We start from the raw sequence: 6,046 nt of genomic DNA, 5'->3' as shown, positions 1-6,046 counted from the left end.
TATCCAGACATAGAACAATTTTAATTACCTTATCCTTTTCTTAATTTAAATACAAACATATCACATAAATTTGGAATTCGTGTCGCTATTCTCATTCTCTAGCCGGTCAATTTTCCGTGGGGAGAACTAATGCATGCTTCCTAATATATCAACGTTCCAACCTTCTAGACTGGAGACTGCCCAAAGAAATTAATTTTTTTCTACCACTCACTTCTTCATATGGTAGAAAATGCCATCTTTTTACAGAATTATGACATAAACTTTAAAACACATACCATGGTATTATTTTCATTTTGCATAATGCATTTGTACGTCAAGTCATACAAGTTTGATTGCACACTCGCGGACCATCCAATGAATTCTCTAAATTCAGTTAAAATCCAAGCATGACATGATTTCTTATTGTCCATCTTTCACCATGTAGTGACCCCCTAAAAGAATCAAACAAATGCCATGCTTATTTTGACATAAGCTCACCTACTGTTTGACCCACCTAAACTGGCAACCTTCAAATACTCCGGACGATGTTCCATCATGGAAATCCATGTGTTGCCACAGAACAACACAATATCACTCAATTTGTATTTATCATGCTTACCGTCCTTAACTGGTTCTATATTTTATTTCTGAATATGCACCTATTTCACACCCCCACCAGACGAACTTGCTCTTCGTTCTTCATTATTTATCTCAGCACACCCTTTGACATGATAAGTTACTTCTTACAATACTTTTCATTGTTTTTCCATGGATTGGCAACACTCATGTTTAGGTGTATCTTTCTCCAAACAATCCGGATTTTGGACTAATGGGATATTCAAATAAATGATTACTGTGATTTGCCCAATTCATTTACTATGCTCTCTTGTGCTCCTCGTTGGCTTTACCTGAACTCATTGCCATCGTTTCTGATGAAATCACCTAGCAAAAGCAAACTAAGTTGTTAAGATAGAAATAAAAAAGGACAAAGTCTTTACTAAAATAGAAATAGAATACAATTCGATCAGTACATGCTTGCTCACTTAACATAATTTGAACCACAAAGAGACATGTCAAAATAATTCAAGTGCATGATGGATGCTAACTTATTTGAATTACTTAATTTGAGGGCTGATATCAATGGACTAATTACTAATTAAACCTGCAAAACATATCACACTAAAAAGTATGTATAATATTTGATTTTACCCAAGAGGTATGGGAATATCTATAATCAATGTGTTTGCTAGACAGTGTCACTGCTTCAACCTAAACTAATGAAAAGGCACCAGCCTGGTCCTGGCTAGATTATTTAACAGGTACTATCAACTGAGGTATGATACTAAGGCATTGCCACTGAAAATTGAAAATAAAATATTATCACGAGTACTGAAGGCTCAGCACAGATCGAGATGGAGACCGGAGGAGGCACACAGGTGGTGGGTGATGGAGTGGCCCAGTAGAAGAACAGCCACGTCGTCGCCAGAGCAGGCACACGCCGAGGCTCCCATCCCGTTGGGCGGTTCTGGAGAAGGATCCGACCTCGAGCATCTTCTCGCGGCGGCGGCGAACGGCTCCATGATGAGGTCCGCAATGAAGGCGGCGGCGGCTACTCTCGTACCTCCACGGCGGTGAACGGCTCCGCGATGAGATCTGGCGGCGGCTCCTCTGGGATGTTAGTGGCGGCGCTCTCGTACCTCGGCGGCGGGCGAGTGGCTCCACGATCGACCTAGCAAATAGATAGATTGAGGGCAGTCGCGTTGTATACCTAGAATACTTTAATATTCACAAAAGAAGTGTCCTTGTAGGCCGGTAGCTGAGTCAATCTTGACCCTTTAATAAACTCAGTTATATTCTTCATTTCCACCCAGTTTAGTTAGAAATACTGGCAAACAATGCAGTATGCTATCGTCTGATAATATAGGGTAATGGATATGCTGAAATTGTAGATACAGAGGCACCTAACGATTGAACTACTTTATTTATTTTTCCACACTACAGAGACAGGTGCTTGTAGAAATACCAAAGTATACGCTAAAAAAATTCTTTATGAAAACATTGGACAGCTATGCTGCAAGGTAGCAAGTAATCTCACAACAATTTCAGAAGCAAAACAAGGGAAAAGGATGTGCAAACCTCTTAAGGATTTGAGAAAGCTCATAACTCCTCAATCAAGTCAACCATTAATTTCACATAGCCCATAGGAATCAGCCGCCTCAGCAATCTCCTCCCCGTTGGATTTGGTACCAGCAAGGTCCTCGAGGCTGAAATAAACCATCGTCGATATGGGCAACTACAATGATTAAAAAGTATGTGGTCATTAATATGGGCAGCAAGAAAAACATGCACAGAACTGGAAGGCTAACTCTAAAACCAAACTTGAAATGGGAGCTAATTATTTATGTGCTCTAAATCCATATAAAAACTAATGATCATTCTCTGTCTGAAAAGAAGTAACTTCCATGAATGCGGGAGGGGGTCTGTACCTAAATGAAATCATTGCACACAATAGAGCAAAGCTGATATTGTTATAAAAAAGTACTTCTTGCTACAAGGACAAAACCAGGAAAGACCATGTGCAAAATAAACTTTCTCGTCAATCTAGCTTGGCGCCAGTTCATATTAAGAAGAGAAGGATCAGCAAAGGAAATGACATATCAAGAAAAGAAAACAAAAAATATTAGAATGTAAATATGTTTGCTCATCGATTACCTTCTGCCTTTTTGATAAACATAATTATATTTTAATTTGCTCCATTATTTTCTTTTTTTACCAAACTGCCATATATGGTACACGAAGAAGCATTTACCTGAAGGCATTAATATCTTTTTCAGCTTTTTAGTCTTACTGAATACTCCTGAAGGAGTCAAGGACTTGTTTGCTACTGTATATTAATAGGAGTAGATAAAAGGCCAGTGTGGGTGAAAATATTATAAGGACACATACATTAAATTCAATGACAAAATCAAGCTTTCAAATGATGCTTATGTGGTATTGCAACGAACTCCGACATCCAAATGTACTGTAAAATAAAACAATTTAACATCTGCTATGAGCGAGCACAAGTATCGATCAATTTTAGAATTGCTGATTTAGATCCCAAGAGGCTATATTTCTTTATTCAACTGCTATAAATAAACTAAATAAGATGAGAGTGAGACTACATACATAAAGCTGAATGTGCAAGATCGACATCATCCCCTAAGTGCTTCTCTTCTCAACTGCTTCCTTCTGGATGTTTTGAATATTCAATGGAAAACAAAATTCAAAAATACATGGTCAGATAATTGCAACCTCAGTTTATTTATAGAAGAATGTTATTGAAAGAATTGCATCCAACCAAAAATGAACCTTAATTTGAGACATATAGTTTGATGCCTTACCTACAGTTGTAACCTTCTGAGCAAGTATGCCAATCTGCATGTTCGAACAGAATTTTCTATCGGAGAGCAAGCAGAGGTTTATACATCAGAATCTTCTATGAGAAGCAAGCAGAGGTTATACATTATATAGAAGAGACTAATAGAGAGTACCAACTCGATATTTCTTGCTGGTCCATACTTCCATTGTCGGCATGAAAATGAAGCACTGCCACCGTTGCCGGCTCCTCCAAATGCCCATCGGTGTAGGCATGCTGGAGAACATACAGTACTGCACGAGTCAAACCGAAGAAGCAAAGAGTGTAGGAAAATAGACAATTGAATACTGAAAGAAAGGGGAAGATAACCACCATATATGTTATTTTGCACAGTTCATTACATGAGTCAAATTACAATGGTTATATTCCAAGGCCATCTGACAGTCCCTATTTTACAAAGCATGGCTTTGATGAACATACCAATCAGCTACTCTTAACGTTCCACATCACCTAAGCTAGCACTGATTGCAGAAAACTTACAATATTATTTAGAGGTTCAGAACTGCTGCTACACATTAAGTATGAGAAGGTAACAGCAGGCAAAATATCACTCTAGGCACTGGTCAAGTTTCAGTTGAGAATTCACACATTATATAAGAAGTATATGTGATGATAGATTTGAATCTGAAACGAGATCAGCATATGTATACCTTGTAAAAACATCGTCCGCCAAAGGGGCAAGTATCCCTTCTAAAGTCAAAGTACCTACAATCAGTTGACGTGAAATAACATATGTGTGGCTTAGACAAATGTTTCATGGATCAACCTCTACTCTGAAGAACATACAACTGAAATTCTCTCTGGAGTACTATTAACCTAACGATCATATAGTGAGATGCACGCAACCATTAGATTTATTGTTACTGGCCTAAGAATTTCTGTATTTCCGTCTCAAAAAGTAAAAATCCAGTCCTGAATCCGCCCGCCGCCCACGCATCCATCACAAACCTCATCCCCTGCTGCTCCTTGATGGTGCACCTCCTCCCCTGCTGCTCCTCGATGCTGCAACTCCTCCCCTGCTGCTCGTCGATGCTGCAACTCCACCCACGACGGCGCAACCAGCGGCCCTTGCTCTACGACACCCGACCGACCAGTAGGTCCTCCTGGCGGCTTGTTGACTGCGTGCTCGCCATCGGCTTCCTGCCAAGAGGCTCACCAACGAGCGTCCCATTTGGTCTGGCTCACGGTGGAGGCGGCCCCTGACCTCTTGTGCGGCACCCGAACAACGGTATGGGATGCGTTTGGTTAGAGGGACATGTTAGGGTGGCTATGGGTATCCCCATCCAGCTGGATATGGATAGCCGTTTATTCTGTTTGGTTGATGAGTAAGGTTAGCCCATGTTTTGTTTGGTTTGGAGGATGAATCATGGTTGAGGCTAGCCATTGGAATGTTTGGTTCGATGGATGAGTAATGGATATGGGTTTTGGTGACCTCTGACCTGAACTGCTGCGGCACAAAAAATCAACAAAACAAGGTTAGCACGTTGGACAGAAAATCAAAGAAGAAATCACACTTATCAGTACATACAGCCAGCGCAGTACAAGAAGCAAGCGCAGCTAGCAAGGCCGGCCACCGTACGCGCACCTTCAAGCAGTCAGCGCAGCACCCGCGCACGGGGTGCATAGCATGCGCACCTGCCGAGGAGAAGCAGGGCCGGCGCAGCACGCGCAGCACCTGCGGACGGGGCGACCATCACGCGCACCGGCCGGAGAAAAGCAGGGCCAGCGCCGCCATCCACACGCCGCGACGCCCCAGCACGGTGCCACGAAGGACGGTTGTGCCACGAAGGACAGTTGTGCCACGAAGGACGATTTCCTTCGCCGCCCCAGCACGACGCCACCGCTGCTCCTGCTTCTCCACCCACGCCGTGACGCCCCAGCCGCTCCACCCACTCAGCGACGCGCCCGCCTCGCTCCGCTCCTCATTGCCTACAGCACAACTCGGCGGCTAGGGTTAGCCGCAGGGGCGCGCGCAGGGACTTAACGGCGAGGAGGTGCTCGAGGGTCGATGGGGGAGACAGGGCGGAGGTACGCCGGTGGCGGCCGACGCAAGAGGCGGGGCTGGTCGAGGAGATCCTGAGCGGCGGCGGCGGCGGCGTCTCTGAGGATCCTAGAGAAAAGATTGGTGGTGGGAGGAGTACGGAGTGGTTTTTTTTTTCTTTGGTGATTATTTGTATAAGGAGATAAAACCGGAGTACCAGGCTACCAACTGCTCCATTAGAAGTAGAGATTAGGAGTAGAGATAAAACACCATCTGACCTACTATCAAAACAAAATTTAGCAATCTCATGCGCCACCCTATTTGCCTGCCTGTCAATCTTCACTATCTTGAAATCCTTAATGAGGTTTGAGACACTCATCGCCTCCTTTTTCAGGTCCACAAAAGGAGACCTGTTAAAAGAATCTTTTGCCAGAGAAAAAGCAACAGCCGCGCTGTCAGTCTCCAAAATAACAGGACTATGGAATGTAATACCAATATATAACCCAGCAAGCGCCGCACGAAATTCTGCTTCATCCAGCCGCGCTGTTTAAATTTATTTGCTGTTGTTCTAAATATGTTTGATCATTCAAATAAAACTAAGTAAATTGTACATTTTGGTGAAGCCTCTCTGGACGATGACAAGCCGCACAACATATTCAACATTTGTG

This window comes from Aegilops tauschii, chromosome 4 (genome assembly GCF_002575655.3).
Source record: "Aegilops tauschii subsp. strangulata cultivar AL8/78 chromosome 4, Aet v6.0, whole genome shotgun sequence".
Classification (NCBI taxonomy): Eukaryota; Viridiplantae; Streptophyta; class Magnoliopsida; order Poales; family Poaceae; genus Aegilops; species Aegilops tauschii.
The sequence above is the reverse complement of the archived record's forward strand: the minus strand, read 5'-3'. Positions refer to the sequence as shown.